Genomic DNA, 9,200 nt, shown 5'->3' on the forward strand with positions numbered 1-9,200 from the left:
TTTTTTTTTAAGTATTCTTATTGAGAAAAAACTACAAAATCAATTGTACAAAAAAAACTCAAATTTTATTAATTCATCATATTCTCTTATATTAGTTAAGTGCTAAATGACATTACCTAAAAGAGCATACCACAAAAGATTCAAGGTTCGAGAATAAACTTTATAACAAGACATAATATGAATCTATCAAATTATCTTATGAAATTATTAATGTATGAACTCACAAATCCCTATGAAAGAACTAACACAACAAATCAACTATATGTTGTTATATGTTAAAGAGGTGTTGTTTGCATTGGGAAAGGATGTGCAAAACTAAAGATACTTTGAATAATGACAACCTCTAAAGCCATAACCAAGAGCTTATAAGAAGATGAATGTCATATATGAAAGGTTGGTTCAAGCCCATATCTTATGGGCCTTATTTAGGTTTTAGTTAGTAGAGTAAGTTTATTTTTGGGCATTGTATAATTTACAAAGTAGACTAGGTTTATTTTGGACCTTGCATGAGCCAAGTAGTCTAGGTTTTCTTTTGGACCTTGTATCATGGGTCAAGTAGTGTAGGCTTTTGGTCAACATGGGTCAATACAAGTCAACACAAGTCAACTCTCATGTTGACCATAGGTGGTCCCTCTTTTAAGTTGACTTGAAGTTAAATCCACCTAGACCACCTTGGGAGACAAGCTAAGGGCATGTTGTTCTTCTTCCTTTGGGAGAATAGTGGCCATGAGTCCTTCTTTTAATGGAGATGATTCTCTCTTAGTGGTGGCCAAGTGTCCTTCTAATGATGGAAAGGATTTTTCCGTAGTAGTGGCGATATGTCTTCCTTTTATGGAGAGGATTTTAGCCTTGTTACCCAAGTTAGCAAACTTGAGGTTTTTAGGATTTTGCTTCTCCTTTTGGGAAACACCTTTAAGGTTACCTTAGGCTATATAAATAGAGGTGTCTACCCCTATGTAAATAACCTTTGAGTTTGAGTAGTATTATGCTGTTAATTTTGTGTCATACTACTCATCTTAGGTCACCAAAGTTAGAACACCCCTTCTTGGTTTCCTCTAGTCACCCTTCCTTAAGAGTTGACCCAACCTCTCCGGAGAGCGCTAAAACACCATCATAACTTCTCCCCCTTGCTTGAGTCATATAGTTTGGAGGAGGAGCCACCACCCCACCACATATAAACCGAGAGCATTTCCTCCATTTCCCATGAGCTTTCGCGTACCATTCTCTCTTGGAATCTCCAACTTGGCTTGAGTCATATAGCTTGGAAGAAGCATTTCCATCATTGAAGTACAAGAATTTGACCATAGAAGAGATCATGTTAGCTAAAAGGCTACACACTCATGATATAACTGAAGCACACAACAAAATATTAGCACGATAGTCACAACGATCTCATTCAAGACACTTATAAATGGATAGTTTGTCATGTAGAAAAATCTATTCTATGTAAAATATCAATGTGTTTTGCATATGGGCCTCTTATTAAGGAAAATACAAATTAAGATATAATATAAGATGAAAGTCTAAAAATATTTGAAGTTTTGTCGTTTAAAACCTAAATTTTAATGATACAAACAAGATAATGTCATTGTGTTTATAAATTTATCTAATGTGTAACAAGTTAAAAAAAAAACACTCAAAGTGTTTACTTCATCATGAACAAGACTAGGTCTTTGGTGTAAATCATGATTAAAGTACAAAAAATAGAGTATATGCAGTCATGGTAGACGCTATTTATAAAAAAGAAGACCAAGACTTTAAAAACAAATGAAGCCTTTCAAAAATATCACATGATATTATAAGGATAAAAAGAAATGTCAAACATTGATGTAAGAAAGTCTCAAAACGGTCAAGTCTAGAGATGGCAAATAAACCCATCCCCATGGGTATTGCCCGAACCCGTCCTATTTTGACGGGGAATCCCCGCATTGATTGGGTATAGGTATGGGTATGGGGAATCCCCGATTTTGTCAATTGGGTATGGGGATGGGGATGGGAATGTATATATCCTCGCCATAATACCCGTCCCCGCCATATTTCCATACTCATTTAAATTATTAAAATATTCACAATTAATTAAGTAACCCTATATATATATATATATATAATACTTTCTATTTTTTATTTCTTCTAATTATTTGGTTTATCATGAAACTCATTCGCATCTCCAATATATTTTTTCTCTTATCATAACCTTTATGTACTTATGTTAAAATGATGTATGTCAATTAAAAAAATTTTATGTCTAACATTTGAATATTTATATTATTTTTTTAATATTTTTATTTATTGTATATTTTCCTTTCACATGAGAATGTTTAATACTCTCAATTTAAGTGTTTAATAACATAAACCTTTCATTTACTAGGCAATATAAAAAAAAGTTCTTTACTTATTATTATTAATTTTTGTTTCATTTGAAGAACTCTTTTACTTCACTAAAGCAATTTTTGTTATTTCTCAATCATTGTGTATATATGTTGATATTTGAAAAGTTTTCTTAGATCTCTAAGATATTTTTCATCTTATCATACCTTTAATATACATTTTTTTTCTTTGTGCGATTCGTTTCAATAGTCTCCATATTGTTTATAAGACACACATTTGTTAATTTTTTAAGATTTTTATTTTTTGTTTATTTTCATTGTGTAGAATACTATTTTGATAAATTTTATCTAATTATTTTTTATTTTCTAACTCATTACAATCATACTTTAATATTTTCACTATAATTGTATAAATAATTTTTATTTACTACAATATAAAAATTTAATGTAATTGCCATGAATATTTTTTTATCACCATCCAACATATATTGGAGTTCAAAATATACAAGATCTATGATAAAATTTTATTATTATGTTTATTATCTGTTCTTTGCGTCATTTTTTATCAACAATTCAGTATATATATTGATATTTGAAAAAGTTTTCTTAGATCTGTAAGATATTTTTCATTTTATCATACCCTTAATTATATATTTGGTTTCCTTTCTGAGATTCCTTTCAATAGTCTCCAAATTGTTTATAAGACACACATTTGTTAATTTTTTAATATTTTTATTTTTTGTTTATTTTCATCATGTAGAATACTATTTCGATAAATTTTATCTAATTTTTTTTTATTTTCTAACTCATTACAATCATTACTTTAATTTTTTCCCTATAATTGTATAAGTAATTTTTATTTACTACAATATAAAAATTTAATGTAATTGTCATGAATATTTTTTTATCACCATCCAACATATATTGGAGTTCAAAACATACAAGATCTATGATAAAATTTTATTATTATGTTTATTATCTGTTCTTTGCGTCATTTTTTATCAACCATTGAGTATATATGTTGATATTTGAAAAGTATTCTTAGATCTCTAAGATATTTTTCATTTTATCATACCCTTAATTATATATTTGTTTTCCTTTGTGAGATTCCTTTTGTAAAACCCTCTTTTTCTGCCCTAAAATTTAAAGGGGCCTAGCCCTATCTGTTGGGCCTAAGGACTGGCCCATAGGGTGTCCAAAGCCCCTTAAGACAGCCTAACCCCTCTCATTTCTGCCATTCTTTCAAAAAACAGGACCTTACTCTCTCCCTTTCCCTATCAACAGAAGCTTTGCTAGGGTTTGGTTCCCTCTTGTTCGTGCTAGCTCAAAAGCCCACCTCGTCTCACGTAAGTTAGTCCTTGAATCGTACTCCCTCCTTTCTAAGTTTGTTTTTGTGGTTTTTGTTAGGATTCACAGTAGTAACCTTGTTATTCTCTTTGTGCCGTTGTTCGAGTTCGTAACCCTACTCTTGGAGCTGCTGGGTTCTTTGGCTTAAGGTCACAGTATGTTATTATCCTCTTTCCAGGTAAGGGAAGCTAGGGCTTTACTGTTTTTATGTTTTAGATGTTTGTTCGGTTGATTCTATGTGCTGGATGGTTGGTATGTATTATTAGTTGTATGAAAATGCGTGGTCTGTACTGCTATAATGATGTGGACATGTTTCTGCGGGAGAGAGAGTGGTGAGCTCTGCTGAACTCGCCTAGGCGAGCGGGTTGGTCGCTCAAAACGAAAGCTCTCGCTTAAGCGAGGAGCTCTCGCCTGAGCAAGAACAACAGTAGCTCACTCCCCTCTCTGTTTCAAGGACTCGCCTAAGCGAAGGCCACTCGCTTGAGCGAGTTGGGCTAGCTTGAGCGAGACCTCGATGTGCTCCTTGTTGCAGTCTTGCCCAGGCGAGAGCAGGTAGCTTGAGCGAGGGGTTCCTCTCGCCTGAGCGAGGACTCTTTAGCTTGAGCGAGATTTGGCATTTCTAAGTGTATATATATATATATATATATATATATATATATATATATATATATATGTCTGTCTCACATGATTGATTGATGTACGCCTAAGACGGTTCAAGCCATGATGCTATATGTATTGTATATGATATATTGGGATTGTAAGTTGATGTGTTTAGCATGGGCTTGGCGTGATATATGCTTGATTGGTTTGGTAAATATATATACATATTGGCATGAGATTGATGTGCATGAGAACTCTAAGAGTGGTTGGTGAAACATGGGTAAAGTGCGGGTAGGACGTAATCCCATGACCTTCATAGGGAGTATTCATGGTAGTGCCTCACCTAATGGACGTAATTCCGTGGAGCCTCCTAGGGGGAGTTCATGGTGGTACCTCACCTAATGGACGTAATCCCGTGGACCATCCTAGGGGGAGTTCATGGTGGTGTCTCATCGACAGGGCGTAATTCCATGAGGGTAACGTGGTGGTACCTCATCGAAAGGGCGTAATTCTAGGAGGGTAATATGGTGGTGCCTTAAGGTCAGGACGTAATTCCACGAAGGTCTCGTGGTGGTGCCTTATGTAAGGATGTAATTCCGCGAAGGCCTCGTGGTGATGCCTCACTGCTAGGACGTAATTCCACAGTTTGGTGGTGGTGCCTCATCGTATGTATCCGAATAGTCAAGTCTTGGTGTCTTATATAGTTTGGTACTTCTTATGTGGATGTATGCTAATTATGGTTGACTATGAACTCGTATGTTGAGTGTTATGATATAAGAACCTTTCTGTACTAGCTTACCCTTTCCTTGTTTATATGATTGTGTGTGGTTTACTCCTTTGCGATGATCATCGATTCTATTGATGTGATCAGATGTGAGAACCCCTGGCAGTGGTAATGATAATAGGGATGTTGCAGCTTGATGTCTATGGACGGGTGTTGGGCTCACTATGGGGCCGCAGCTAAGAGAATCTTATTAGTTAGATTTCTATTGTTTTGGATAAGAACTTGTGCTACTTTTGAACTATCGTACTCGTGTTAGGCAAGGTGGCGTCTCTTTTCTTTTGTTATGAATATGTTTGGGGAACTGTGTACTTTATATCCCAATTTCGTACTCTCTGGATAATTATGTATGTGGCGTTTCATTAAATTGGATTTATCTATTTTATTGGGACGTTACATTTATGGTATTAGAGCAGTTCGTCCTTAGGATGACCTGAGGTTGTGGGTTTGTCATGCCTCGCGGGCGTATGTTGTTAAGTCTAGTCGAGTTTATCAGTAATACCAAAAGTTTTAAGAACAGAAAACATCTTGATAAAGTGATGAGGGTGCACACTCATGACTAGATCAAAGGTTGTTTTTCCTTTCTTAATTCTAATGGTTTGGGGAAGGAAGGGTGACAGACAAAGGATTGGTTGTCTGTAGATGATGGAGTGCTGCCTTGTATGTTCTAGTTTGTCCTGTTACGCCTCTGTGTTTCATGTCTCGTGTCTATAGCGATGAGGGAATGCAGATTCCAAACTCAACTTGATCTACTCACCTTTACCAGGATTGGTAGGGCCTATGAGAAAATCCCTTGTCTCAAAGGTGCGAAGATGTAGAGGGTTGTATATCGATAGATGATGAAAGTTGAGTCTTGGTTTAGAGGACTGAGGAATTGATGTTAAAAGTTAAGAAGCGATGCTTTGGGTTGAGAGAGATACATGATCAAGTTCTAAGATTGTATACCACAAGTCTTACAAGAAGGGTTGAGTTTAGAGATTAGTATGTGAGAAAATATCAGTGCGTGCTCATGCGGCAAGGTTTGAGAAATCAACTTGGTTTTACATCTTGATAATGTCTAAGATTCAAAGTGGAACAGTGTGGGAGGTTTAAGGTTAAGGGTGGAGGCCATGAAGTGTATAGGGAAAGCAGACATGTAGTTGGAAGCTTATGGGAGGCAGAGCTTTGAAGATCAGTCAAGTATGATGATGTGATAGGAGAAGGAAGTATTTTAGAAGTTATATACCAAACCAATTCAGTAAGGAGTAGTCGGGTCTTCTCGGCAGTAGCAGTTACTCAAGTTAGGAGGATGAGGGATGTTCTAAGTAAAATGGACCACAAAAGAGGAAGGTTTGACATTGTATATGAGATGGACGATTTCGAACATCAGAAGGGGAAGCACATAGTTAAGTTTGTTCTTGTAGGGAAGGAGAATTAGTAATGTCACAGCACAAGGAAAGAGGAAAGCAAAACAAATTTTTTAAGTAGTTATGAGAATGTTGCGAGGATCGAAACTGAAGTGGCCATCACAGGTGATCTAAATTAAAAGATACATGTTACGAAGGTGATGATTGTATTATGGGTTTTGGGCTTCGCTTATGGTCGTGCACTCTTTGATGTCGCCAGTATGGTAAAGAAGTCATGGTTGCCTACAAGAAAGAGTTAGGTTTGAGATATTGGTTTTCGCTACAGTAGCGGCCAAGTGAAGATTCGCTCGGGGGTGTGGCACCTTCGTGGTGATCAAAGTATTTAAATTCAAACCCAATTTGAATTGTTTCCTTTACAAGGTTGGGACATGGTCTCAAGGGTGAATTGGTTATTTTCTCAATCTCATTACGATGACTTGGGACAACCAACGAGGTGGTGTACCTTGATTAAAAAGGGATAAGTCAGTGATTGCGCATGAAGTACGAATCAAGCTAAATAGTGGGGGCGGAGTGCCATATGAATCAGAGCCACCTAACAGAGGAAAGTGAATAATAGACGCAAAGGATCTCAGTAGTAGAAGAGTTTGTAGATGTGTTCTAAAGCAAGTATTAGAATTTTAACCTTGGTGTGGTGGAGTTCACTTTTACATTGGTGTCTGAAGGGAGACTTGTGCCGATAGTTCCTAATTGGATGGTTCCTATTGAGAATTTGAAGTAAATACGGAAATGGGGGAGAGGTTGGAGAAGTAGTGGCTTATACTAAGTATAACTAAAAGGATGACTGCAAGTTTGGTGAATCTTAAAGGAGAGGTAATGAGAGGATAGACTGTTCAAGGGAAAACGTTGGATAAAGGATGATAGACTTTTTGGCCTATGGTTTTAAAGGGTGGAAACATGATGAAGGTAAGGAATTTCAAACAGGTTAATGGTAACATCAAGGTTTAGCGGCGAGTTTTTCAAGTGTGAAGAAAGTCTTTAGAATGTTCGAGAGGGGTATTGACAAAGGTTGGAGTGACTAGTAAGACATATGGTTTAAAAAGGGTGGATGTGATGCTGAGGAAATAAGATGTTAAGGCTATAAATAGGGGAGTCCAAAGCGTTTTGCAAGTTTCATAGAAGTTTTGGAGGAAGGTTTCTCAGTGATGATTGATTCCTTGTCACGGAAGACATAAAAGGAGCATCATTTCTAGTAAACAAATAAGTGACTTCTTGTGTTGGTCAGAGGAGCGCAGTGGGATGATGACAAGCGATACTTATGAAAGGTAAGAGGTACGTGAAAAGAACTATCTTACTCACGACCTAGAGGATTACTACGACAACTAGTTCTCTTTAAACAACAAAAGTGTCGCTCTTATGAGAATCAATTAAGGATGTTCAAGGATCGTTTAGAGTTGGAATTATGGGGTTACTTAGAGAAATTTGTGCAAGAGAAGTAGGAGATGGGTTGAGTTATGGTTTCAAGTTGGGGTGTCAACTGGGAAGTGAGAAAGTGAGAGTAAATGCTTAGCTAGAAAACGAAATTCGAGATCTGTGATTTGATGAGTTAAAAGTAAGGGTTGGTTGAGAAACATAAGTGTTTGGGTTGGGAAGAGAATGTGTGAGGAGATTTCAATAGCCTAGTCATCCGACTGGAACTAGTGAGTCTCTCGACAAGGTTGGGGAAAAAGAAATTCGGAAAAATCTTAGTTGAGATATCTTAGAGCTGATAAGTATAAATCAAGCTAGAAACTTCAAGTCAAGGAAAGACATGGTTCTAAGGCTTTTGTGGAAGGATGGTTACGAATTAGTAGATCAGAAAGGAAGGTGAGACGCCGAACTGAATTGGGTGGTTGTAACAAATGAAAGTTTAATTTGGAAATGGAATAACTTGGTTGAGGACCTTGTTACCATTGGTTTGAGTCAGTAAAGGGGACAAGATGTTATGAGCGCCGTCATGGATAAAAGTGACCAAGAGTGTTGGTATGAGAAGTAGACCAGAAGTCAAGGGTGATCAAGTTAGTGGAGTGATGCTTTTAGGAGGGAACAAGGTGGTGTGAAGTGATAACTAACATGATTTAGTTTGAGACTTAAAGTCATCTGAGGCCTTGGTAAGAATCTACAAAGGGGTAGTGAAGAGCATATGGTTAGTGAGTCAGTAAATCAGATACTAGTGGGCAGGTTTGGAGGAGCATTCCAGTTTCAAGGTTGGAGGATTAGGAGTGCTTCGAGAGTAGTGACTAAACTAATCTACATAGTTGAACACATATCGTTTAGCACGAAGGCAAAGTTTCCAGTGACTATAGGTGTTGGAGTAGCTACATCAGTCGTGCCTGAGTGGTGGTTCTCATAGGATATGAGGAGAACATAGTTCCTTCCTACCTCATCGATGAATTTTCGAGAACGAAAATTTTTGTTGTTGGGGAAAATGTAAAACCCTCTTCTGCTGCCCTAAAATTTAAAAGGGCATAGCCCTATCTGTTGGGCCTAAGGACTGGCCAATAGGGTGTCCAAAACCCCTTAAGGCAGCCTAACCCCTCTTTTTAATTTTTTTTTTAATTTTTTTAATTTTTTTAATTTTTTTTTTAAAAATATTTATGTCACGTGTCACGTTTGTAGTGTACCACGTGTCAATCTAATATGGTGACACATGTCAAATTATTGTATGAATCTCAATTTGGTCCTCATATTAGTTAATTTAATTTGATTTCAGTCCCAAATTTAAAAAAAAAAATTAATTTCATGTGCTCCAAATTTAGATCA

This window comes from Vigna unguiculata, chromosome 3 (assembly GCF_037176805.1).
Source record: "Vigna unguiculata cultivar grain cowpea cultivar isolate G323 ecotype 2 chromosome 3, ASM3717680v1, whole genome shotgun sequence".
NCBI lineage: Eukaryota > Viridiplantae > Streptophyta > Magnoliopsida > Fabales > Fabaceae > Vigna > Vigna unguiculata.